We start from the raw sequence: 12158 nt of genomic DNA, 5'->3' as shown, positions 1-12158 counted from the left end.
ATCTAACTCCCTTCATCTACATTAATCTGAGGACACAAGATAGTATTACAATGATATACTTAATTTCAACCAGTGGAGAATGTGAAACGCTTTATTGAAAGAAGTTCATTATCCAGGTTTTATAAATACATAAATACATAATAATTATAATAATTGTAATATTATAAATACAAGTTCAATCTGTACTTCAATGCACATATGGTGTGCATTATAAAACGAGGAAGAAAGACGAGGTGGGGAGAGAGGTGTAGAAGACAGAAAGAGAAAAAGGTAAGAACGGGCAGGCAGCATATGATTCATGAATTACAGTGATATCCTAAAATTCTCTCAGTTCATCACAATTGCGGTGTTTCCTAACCAGCCTTGGGCCCCCAGTTGGCTCGAAGGTTATCTTAAGAGTGGGTGGGGTGGCGATGACGGGATTGGCTTCCTCTCTCACGTCAAAAAATACCTGCAGACGAGAGAGCATGACTAAGCCTTGTTTTTGTATTCTAACACGGTCAGTCATCTTAAATCAGGAGGTGAGATGCAAAACTGACCTTGGAACATTAACTCTGGGACTACTACATCTCTGTCTGTATTTCAATGTAAAGCATCTCTTTAATAATACTTCCTGTTGACCTGACCAAGTGACATCTCACCTATGATCATGCTGTGCCCTCTGTCAGCCAGTTCAGATGTGGGAGGGGTTCACCAAAACAGCTGATATAACCTAGAGGATTTAGGGAGAAGGGGGAGAGGGATGAAGTGAAGAGAGAAGAGGGACGTATTGTGTGTGTGTGGTGTCCACACTAAGTGGCTACAGCGTACTTTATGCTGAAAACAGACATGAGGACAAACAATAGAAGATAATGTCAATAGAAGATACTGTATGTGACGCAGACACCTATCGGAGTGTACCTGAAACATTTAAATATAGAGGGCTATGTGTCTCACCACTTGGTTATTGCAAGGCTAACCCCCAGAGAAATCATGACTTGGCAGCAACAGATAGTCCAGTGAAAATGGCTGTGTTTATGTGGTGTAAATCTGAAAATTAGCAGCTGACATCTTAAGTTTTTTTTAAATTAATGCATGTGAGACAGGTTCCATGTACAACAAGACAGGCAGAAATTGAGAAAAAGAACACAGAACAGTTTACTTCTGGTTATGGACACTTTTGCCAGCAATACATCTTCCACAGCCTGTTCCTCGGACAGTGAACATCTGGCAATATCTACATTTTCCACCCCTTGGTCAGCTCGCTCTCTGAAAGTAAAGAAAACAGCTTATTTTTTGTGGATATAAAAACAATAACTGAGATATGACCGTTCAAAATAAAGCAGCAGATGTCATTTTTAGGATATGCCAATAAAGCCCAGTGCTGCTCACCTGAGATGCCATCTTTGTAGGTGTCCGCTTTGACTTCCTTTGTGTCAGAAAAAAGTTGCTTTCAGAACAATTATTTTTGATTGAAAATTAAAAAGGTTTTGCTCGACAAAAAGACACAAATGTACCTTCATAGCATATAACAATTTGCCTGTGAATAACCACACCTTCATACAAACGTGCTACTGTATTCAGAATTCTTGACGCACAACCGAAGATGCTGCCATATCCTGCCAGCACGCCCACAAGCGAGCCACTCAGGAGCAGAATGATGACACGTGGAAGAGGAAAAGGAATGAGATGGGAACAGCAATTTGTTGCAAGTTGGGTAGGGCTAATAGCTGAACAATAGACTATTCAACCTTTACTAAAGAATAGTCTAATAGCCAAGCTAGGTGTGAAAAAAAAACTCCTATCACAGACCAGATTTGCCCTAATGACCAAGGGGTAGCTTGCTACTCAATGTAATAAAGTAATAACTTTTCAAATAAGTTACTTTGCACATTATGTTGGCTGACAATTTGTTTGCTACGCTGTCCTTAAGAACTACATAGCATATTATTACAGCAGAATGTACCGGTATGTTAGCTAGCTACCTAACGTCAGTAGTTATACATCTAACTACCCAACATTTATGATCTTGATTATTCTCGTCATTCTTAGCTAAGTGGTATAGTCGTTGTGCTTTCTCAATGGACATTTGGGTGCTTCGTAAATTCGTGGTATTGTAAACACATCGTGGCCGCTGTGTGTGCTTGTTTCCATACTTCATTTTTTTTTACAGCTTTGGCAGTGCTACTGACTGACTGTAGTGGTGGCGCTTGGCTTGCGGATGCAAATTCACACAACATTCTAGAATATAATTTTGTTATTAAAAAGCTTATTTGACGCAGACCATTTTTTTACACACAAAGACCCAAATGGCGTTCCATAGAAAATGGAGGTGAGGAAACAACTGAAAGTAGGATTACTGATCACCAAATCACCAAGGCTTCAGGAACAGGCCCAGGTAGCCTACAAAACCAAGGTTAAATAAGTGAAGGGAGACATCACAACAACTAAAGTTCTGACCGACCTCATTAATTAAAAACATCTGGTAGAATGACACCATTCCTGATGACTGGTTGAAAGGCCTCAGTGATAATTCCCCCAAAAAGGCGCTCTCAAGAACTGTGATAACTGGCGAGGAATTAACTTACTATTCATAGCAAGCAAGGTTTTCCTCAATGCACTCAGGCAAGAGCAGGAAGGATTCTGGAAAGGAAGAGGATGTATGGACCAGGTATTTGCACTGTGAAACATTATAGAACCATGCTTACAGTGGAACACACCCCTTTTTATCAATTTTGTTGACTTCAAGAAAGGCTTTTAATGGTGTACATAGAAACACCCTATGCAAAACAGTGAGCTCCTATGGGCTTCCATCGAAGATCATTACACTCTTAGAAAAAAAGGTTTCAAAAGAGTTATTCGGCTTTCCCTATAGGAGAACCCTTTTTGGTTCCATGTAGAACATTTTCTACAGAGGGTTCTACATGGAACCAAAAAGGTTTCCAACGGGAACCAACAGGGTTCTACCTGGAACCAAAAATGGTTCTTAAATGGGTTATCCTATGGAAACAGCTGAAGAACCCTTTTAGGTTCTAGATAGCATATTGTTTTCTAAGAGTACAATCATAGGACAATTATATGAACACTTTGAATGCTGGGTCTTCATAGGTAATACCATCTCTGCATTGAGACAAAAGGTGCATCATCTCTCCTATCCTCTTCCTCCTTACCACTGAATCATAACCCAAACCACATCCCATAAACCCAGAGGCATCCAGTGGGCCCTGTTCACCCAGCTGGAAGACTTGGACTTTGCAGATGACCTCGCTGTTCTCTCCACCAACCACTCCAACCTACAGGGGGAAAAAAACAACAGTCTTAACTTTGCTAGGCAGACTGGTCTCAACTCAGGTGATGTAGATCAACACCACCACCCCAGCACCAGTTGTTCACATTCACATTTAAAAATGTTTCATTTAGAAGACGCTCTTATCCAGAGTGACGTACAGTTAGTGCATTCACCTTCAGATAGCTGGGTAGGAAAACCACGTACACTTTTCCTCAATGAAGTAGCTATCAGCAAAGTCCGAGTGTCACGCCCTGACCTTAGTTATCTATGTTTTCTTTATTATTTTGGTTAGGTCAGGGTGTGACGAGGGTGGGTATGCTTGTTTTGTATTGTCTAGGGGTTTTGTAAGTCTAGGCATATGTAGGTTTATGGTGGCCTGAATTGGTTCCCAATCAGAGGGAGCTGTTTATCGTTGTCTCTGATTGGGGATCATATTTAGGTTGCCATTTTCCCTTGGGTATTTGTGGATTCTTATTCTATGTTTAGTTGCCTGTCTGCACTAGCCATATTAGCTTCACGGTTCGTTTTGTTATTTTGTTCGTTTTGTTCAGTGTTCGTTCTATAAATAAAGAAGAATGTACGCTTATCACGCTGCGCCTTGGTCTCCTCCCTACGACACCGAGCTTCAAAGTGTGTGTTTTGGGGAGGGGGGAGGATGGGGGAGGGGTTTCAAGTGCAATTGTGTTTAAGGAAAATGTTATTATTATTCATTTTTGAAGGGGAGTTGAGGTGAGGAGGGGGATTACTTGAGATATTCTCTTTGAAGAAGAAAGGTTTCAGGTGCTTTCAGAAGATAGGCAGGGACTCTTACTGTATGTCCTAGCTTCAGGGGAAGTTGGTTCCACCATTGGTGTAACGGCTGTCGTCGGTGGAAGAAGGTGAGGACCAAGGTGCAGCGTGGTAAGTGTTCATGATGTTTAATAATCATCAAAACAGAACACTGAATAACAAAATAACAAAGAAACAACCTAAACAGTTCTGTCTGGTGCAGACACACAAAGACTGAAAATAACCACCCACAAAACCCAACAGAAAACAGGCTACCTAAATATGGTTCCCAATCAGGGACAACGATTGACAGCTGCCTCTGATTGAGAACCATATCAGGCCAAACACAGAAATAGAAAATCATAGAAAAACTAACATAGACAACCCACCCAACTCACGCCCTGACCATACTAAAACAAAAGACAAAACAAAGGAACTAAGGTCAGAACGTGACAGTACCCCCCCCCCCCCAAGGTGCGGACTCCGGCCGCAAAACCTGAACCTATAGGGGAGGGTCTGGGTGGGCATCTGTCCGCGGTGGCGGCTCTGGCGCTGGACGTGGACCCCACTCCACCATTGTCTTAGTCCGCTTCAGTAGCGTCTTTTGAGCTGCGACCCTCGCCGCCGACCTTGGCCTGGGAACCCTAATAAATGGGCCCACGGGACTGAGGGACGCCTCTGGACTGAAGGACGCCTCTGGACTAAGGGGCAGCTCCTGACTGGCGTGCGGCACTGGCAGCTCCTGACTGGCGGGCGGCTCTGGCAGCTCCTGACTGGCGGGCGGCTCTGGCAGCTCCTGACTGGCGGGTGGCTCTGGCAACTCCTGACTGACGGACGGCTCTAGCGGCTCCTGACTGACAGACGGCTCTAGCGCCTCAGGACAGACGGGCGGCTCTGACGGCTCTGGATAGACAGGCATCTCAGGCGGCGCTGGACAGACGGGCAGCTCAGGCGGCGCTGGACAGACGGGCAGCTCAGGCGGCGCTGGACAGACGGGCAGCTCAGGCGGCGCTGGACAGACGGGCAGCTCAGGCGGCGCTGGACAGACGGGCAGCTCAGGCGGCGCTGGACAGACGGGCAACTCAGGCGGCGTTGGACAGACGGGCAGCTCAGGCGGCGTTGGACAGACGGGCAGCTCAGGCCTGCTGAGGCGCACAGTAGGCCTGGTGCGTGGTGCCGGAACTGGTGGTACCGGGCTGGGGACACGCACCTCTGGGCGAGTGCGGGGAGCAGGAACAGGGCATACTGGACCCTGGAGGCGCACAGTAGGTCTCGAGCACCAAGCCTGCCCAACCTTACCTGGTTGAATGCTCCCCGTAGCCAGGCCAGTGCGGCGAGGTGGAATAGCCCGCACTGGGCTGTGCTGGCGAACCGGGGACACCATGCGTAAGGCTGGTGCCATGTACACCGGCCCGAGGAGACGCACTGGAGACCAGATGCGCTGAGCCGGCTTCATGGCACCTGGCTCGATGCCCACTCTAGCCCGGCCGATACGAGGCGCTGCAATGTACCGCACCGGGCTATGCACACGCACCGGGGACACCGTGCGCCTGACGGCATAACACGGTGCCTGCCCGGTCCCTCTCTCTCCACGGTAAGCACGGGGAGTTGGCGCAGGTCTCCTACCTGACTTCGCCACACTCCCCGTGTGGCCCCCCCCCCCCCCAATACATTTTTGGGGGTGCCTCTCGGGCTTCCTTGCCAGCCGTGTTCCCTCAAAGCGCTGGCTCCCTTTAGCTGCTGCCTCCGCTCTCCTGGCTGCCTCCACCTGTTCCCATGGGAGGCGATCCCTTCCAGCCAGAATCTCCTCCCATGTGTAGCAACCCTTGCCATCCAGAATGCCCTCCCATGTCCATTCCTCCTTATAGCGCTGCTCCTGCTGCTGCCTGTTACCACGCTGCTTGGTCCTTTTTTGGTGGGTGGTTCAGTAACAGCTGTCGTCGGTGGAAGAAGGTGAGGACCAAGGTGCAGCGTGGTAAGTGTTCATGATGTTTAATAATCATCAAAACAGAACACTGAATAACAAAATAACAAAGAAACAACCTAAACAGTTCTGTCTGGTGCAGACACACAAAGACTGAAAATAACCACCCACAAAACCCAACAGAAAACAGGCTACCTAAATATGGTTCCCAATCAGGGACAACGATTGACAGCTGCCTCTGATTGAGAACCATATCAGGCCAAACACAGAAATAGAAAATCATAGAAAAACTAACATAGACAACCCACCCAACTCACGCCCTGACCATACTAAAACAAAAGACAAAACAAAGGAACTAAGGTCAGAACGTGACAATTGGGGTGCCAGGCCAGAGAAGACTGAGCGGGAGCTGCACTTCCATAGGGGTGGGAGGGCCGAGAGACCAGAGGTGGCAGAATGAGTGCTTGATTTGGGGTGTAGGGTTTGAGCATAGCCTGAAGGTAGTGAGGGGCAGTTCCTCTCGCTGCTCCGTAGGCAAGCACCATGGTCTTGTAGTGGATGCGAAGTTTGACTGGAAGCCAGTGGAGTTTATGGAGGAGTGAGGTGACAATGTAGAACTTGGATAAATTGAAAACCAGGCGGGATACAGCTTTCTGGATAAGTTGCAGGGATTGCATGGCACAAGCAGGGAGCCCAGCCAACAGAGAATTGCACTAGTCCAGACAGGATAGAACAAGTGCCTGGACTGGATTAGGACCTGCGCCACTTCCTGTGTGAGTTAAGGTCGTACTCTCCGGATGTTGTAGAGCATGAACCTACAGGAGCGAGTCACTGCTTTTGGTTGCAGAGAACAACAGGGTGTTCTCCAGGGTCATGCCAAGGTTCTTTGCACTCTGGGAGGGCGACACAGTGGACTTGTCAACCTTGATGGAGTTGTCTTTGAGCAGGGAGGAAGAGCAGCTCTGTCTTGTTGAAGTTGAGGTGCTGGGCAGACATCCAAACGGAGATATTTGCCAGGCACGCAGAGATGCGTGTCACCACCTGGGTGTCAGAAAGGCAGGGAAGGAGAAAAGTAGTTGAGTGTCATCCTCATTGCAATGATAGGAGAGACCATGTGAGGATATGACAAAGCAGAGTGACTTGGTGTGTGGAGAGAAGAGGAGAGGGCCAAGAACCGAGCTCTGGGGGTCACCAGTAGTGAGAGTATGTGGTGCAGACACAGATCCTCTCCACATCACTTGGTAGGAGCATGCAGAGCCTGAGATGCCCAGCCCCAAGGAGAGGAGGATCTGATGTCGAAAGCAGCAGATAGGTTTAGGTGGATGATAACAGAGGGGGGAGAGTCAGCTTTGACAGTGACACATAGAAGAGCAGTCTCGGTTGAGTGAATTTAGATCCATTTGAGTTTGTGGATGACTTCACATACCTGGGCAGCCTCATCAGCAAGTACAGCAGGGCTCAAAAAGAATCAAGGCAAGATTGGGAAAAGCTCAGAGTGCCTTCTCCCAACTCTGTACCATCTGAAAGTCCAAATAGTACAGCCTGGTCCACCTTCAGAACAACAATGTGACGTCCATCCTGTTGTATGGGTCTGAATGCTGGAATGTCGTTAAAGGTTCAGACATTCTGTCATGAATGCCTTTGAAGAATTTGCTACATTTTTTGGCTACATAAAATCACCAACCACAAACTCTACAGGAAAGATGAGGTGCAGGATCGCATGCCAAAGATATCCCTAAGGTAGACTCCACCTGAGAAAGAAACCCTGGTAGGTCTAAAACTACCTGGTGCAGAACTGTGACGGATGAGCTGGCCAAGATTAACCTTTCTTGGGCGAGGCACAACACATGGCCTAGGACAAAGAGCAGTGGAAGGAGCTCATTGTAGCCTTATGTCCCATAGGGTATTAATATTAAATAAGTATGATGGTAACAAGAGTTCAAACTTTTAGAGAAGTGAGAATTGATCAATAGTTTTAACCTGACTTCAGATGAGGGGATTGGTTTCCCGTAACCCTTCTCATTTATGGGGTTAGAGAGGGGTAAGCCAGTCCACAGACTAAAGGTTGAGAAACTCCACTGTGAAACCTGCACACAACAGAACAACTCAGCATGTGTTGCTGGTAGAAGTCAATAAACACTGCAGAGATCGGTTACAATGTGTTCAGTGTGCATTGGTGCTGGAGATGTGGGGCCAGTTCCAAATGGCACCCTATTCCCTGTAGTTGACTACTTTGGTCAAGGGAAAAGGGTGCCATTTGTGAAGTGAATTTGGACTAGAGAAGCAATATGACAGAGGCAGAGAGAACATGCTGTCAAGCAAAAATTGGTGTATTATTTATTTCTGTCTTCAAAAATGTACAATCTTTGTGAGCGAGACGAGTGCTACTGACCAGTGGTCAGGAAAGTGCAGGGAGAGTATAAGCTAGAGCAGGCAAACGCAATCATACACAGAGCAGAGCAATCGTACACAAAGCAGAGCTTCTAGTGCAACCGAGTTCAAAGAGAAAGCCTTGCTGTGAGGAGTGCATGATGAGTCCTATCAATAGCTGCATAGGCCAAATGCTGTTTACAGAGAACACAAGTCTCTTTCTACATGGGATGAAAGATTGTGTGAGCAGAACATTATGCACCAGAGCCATATATACACAGTACCAGTCAAAAGTTTGGACACACCTACTCATTCAAGGGTTTTCTTTATTTTTACATTTTTTTTACATTGTAGAATAATAGTGAAAACAATAGTGTAGACCTTATAGTGAAATGCTTACTTACGAGCTCCTAACCAACAATGCAGTTTAAAAATAAAAAAATATGAGTAAGAATAAGAAATAAAAGTAAGAAGTAATTAAAGAGCAGCAGTAAAATAGCAATAGCAAGACTATACACAGGGGGTACCGGTACAGAGTCAATGTGTGGGGGCACCGGTTAGTTGAGGTAATATGTACATGAAGGTAGAGTTATTAAAGTGACTATGCATAGATGTTAACAACAGAGTGTAGCACCGGTGTAAAAGGGGGGGCAATGCAAATAGTCTGGGTATCCATTTGATTAGATGTTCAGGAGTCTTATGGCTTGGGGGTAGAAGCTGTTTAGAAGCATCTTGGACCTAGACTTGGCGCTCCGGTACCGCTTGCTGTGTGGTAGAACAGAGAACAGTCTATGACTAGGGTGGCTGGAGTCTTTGACCATTTTTAGGGCCTTCCTCTGACACTGCCTGGTGTCAGAGGTCCTGGATAGCAGGAAGCTTGGCCCCAGTGATGTACTGGGCCGTACGCACTACCCTCTGTAGTGCCTTGCGGTCGGAGGCTGAGCAGTTGCCGTACCAGGTAGTGATGCAACCAGTCAGGATGCTCTCAATGGTACAGTTGTATCACCTTTTGAGGATCTGAGGACCCATGCCAAATCTTTTCAGTCTCCTGAGGGGGAATAGGTTTTGTCATGCCCTCTTCACGACTGTCTTGGTGTGCTTGGACCATGTTAGTTTGTTGGTGATGTGGACACCAAGGAACTTGAAGCTCTCAACCTGCTCCACTACACCACCGTCGATGAGAATGGGGGCGTGCTCAGTCCTCTTTTTCCTGTAGTCAACAATCATCTCCTTTGTCTTGATCACGTTGAGGGAGAGGTTGTTGTCCTGGCACCACACGGCCAGGTCTCTGACCTCCTACCTATAGGCTGTCTCATCGTTGTCTGTGATCAGGCCTACCACTGTTGTGTCATCGGCAAATTTAATGATGGTGTTGGAGTCGTGCCTGGCTGTGCAGTCATGAGTGAACAGGAAGTACAGGAGGGGACTGAGCACACACCCCTGAGGGTGGAATAATACAAGATTCCATATGTGTTATTTTATAGTTTTGAAGTCATCACTATTATTCTACAATGTAGAAAATAGTAAAAATAAAGAAAAACTCTATAATGAGTAGGTGTGTACAAACTTTTGAACGGTACTGTATATACAGTGCATTCGGAAAGTTTTCAGACCCCTTGACTTTTTCCACATTTTGTTATGTTACAGCCTTATTCTAAAATGGATTGACACATTTTTTCACCTCATCAATCTACACACAGTACTCCATAATGACAAAGCGAAAACAGGTTTTTATACATTTTTATAAGTATTCAGACCCTTTGCTAAGAGACTCAAAATTGAGTTCAGGTGCATCCTGTTTCCATTGGTCATCCTTGAGATATTTATACAACTTGATTTACCTGTGGTAAATTCAATTGATTGGACATGATTTGGAAAGGCACACAGCTGTCTATATAAGGTCCCACAGTTGACAATGCATGTCAGAGCAAAAACCAAGCCATGAGGTCAAAGGAATTGTCTGTGGAGCTCCAAGACAGGATTGTGTCGAGGCACAGATCTGGGGAAGGGTACCAACAAATGTCTACAGCATTGAAGGTCCCCAAGCACACAGTGGCCTCCATCACTCTTATATGGAAGAAGTTTGGAACCACCAAGACTCTTCCTAGAGCTGGATGCCAGGCCAAACTGAGCAATCGGGGGAGAAGAGCCTTGGTCAGGGAGGTGACAAAGAAACCGATTGTCACTCTGAGACTTACTCTATGGCGATGGGAGAACCTTCCAGATGGACAACCATCTCTGCAGCACTCCACCAATCAGGCTTTTATGATAGAGTAGCCAGACGGAAGACACTCCTCATTAAAGGCACATTTAAGGCAACTTGAATTTTGCGAAGAGGCACCTAAAGAACTCAGACCATGAGAAACAAGATTCTCTGGTCTGATGAAACCAAGATTGAACTTTGGCCTGAATGACAAACATCACGTCTGGAGGAAACCTGGCACCATCCCTACGGTGAAGCATGGTGGTTGCAGCATCATGCTGTGGGGATGTTTTTCAGTGGCAGGGACTGGGAGACTAGTCAGGATTGAGGGAAAGATGAACGGAGCGAAGTATAAAGAGATCCTTGATGAAAACCAGCCTTAGTGCGCTCAGGACCTCAGACTGGGGTGAAGGTTCACCTTCCAACAGGACAACAACCCTAAGCACACAGTTAAGAACGCAGGAGTGGCTTCGGGACAAGTCTCTGAATGTCCTTGTTTGGCCCAGCCAGAGCCCAGACTTGAACCCAATCGAACATCTCTGAAGAGACCTGAAAATACCGTCCAACAAGTCAGAGCTTGAGAGGATCTGCAGAGAAGAATGGGAGAAATTCCCCAATTACAGGTGTGCCAAGCTTGTAGCGTCATACCCAAGAAGACTTGAGGCTATAATCACTGCCAAAGGTGCTTCAACAAAGTACTTTGTCTTAATACATTTGCAAAAAAATCGAAAAAAATGTATTTTTGCTTTGTCATTACAGGGTATTGTGTATAGATTGATACAGGGGGGGGGGGGGGGGGGGTGGGGGGGGGGGAACAATTGAATCCATTTTAGAACATGGCTGTAACATCACAAAGTGTGGAAAAAGTCAAGGAGTCTGAATACTTTCCGAATGCACTGTATATATAGATATATATATATTTACAAACATATGTGGACACCCTTCAAATTGAAGCGTAGCACGTAAAAATCATCTGTCCTCAGTTGCAATACTCACTACCGAGTTCCAAACTGCCCCTGGAAGCAACGTCAGCACAATAACTGTTAATCGAGAGCTTCATGAAATGGGTTTCTATGACCGAGCAGCCGCACACAAGCCAAAGATCACCATACGCAATGCCAAGCGTCGGCTGGAGATGTGTAAAGCTCGCCGCCTTTGGATTTTGGAGTGATAAATTACTCTTCACCATCTGGCAGTCCGACGGACAAATCTGGGTTTGGCGAATGCCAGGAGAATGCTACCTGCCCCAATGCATAGTGCCAACTGTAAAGTTAGGTGGAAGAGGAATAATGGTCTGGGGCTGTTTTTCATGGTTCGGGCTAGGCCCCTTAGTTCCAGTGAAGGGACATTTTAATGCTAGGAGCATACAATGACATTCTAGACGATTCTTTGCTTCTAACTTTGTGGCAACAGTTTGAGGAAGGCCCTTTCCTGTTTCAGCATCCCAAATGCCACCATGCACAATGCAAGGTCCATACAGAAATGGTTTGTCGAGATTGGTGTGGAAGAACTTGACTGTCCTGCCCAGAGCCCTGACCTCAACCCCATCAAACACTTGGGATAAACTGGATCGCTGACTGTGAGCCAGGCCTAATCGCCCAAGATCAGTGCCCGACCTCACTAAT

Source organism: Salvelinus namaycush, chromosome 20, assembly GCF_016432855.1.
Source record: "Salvelinus namaycush isolate Seneca chromosome 20, SaNama_1.0, whole genome shotgun sequence".
NCBI lineage: Eukaryota > Metazoa > Chordata > Actinopteri > Salmoniformes > Salmonidae > Salvelinus > Salvelinus namaycush.
The sequence above is the reverse complement of the archived record's forward strand: the minus strand, read 5'-3'. Positions refer to the sequence as shown.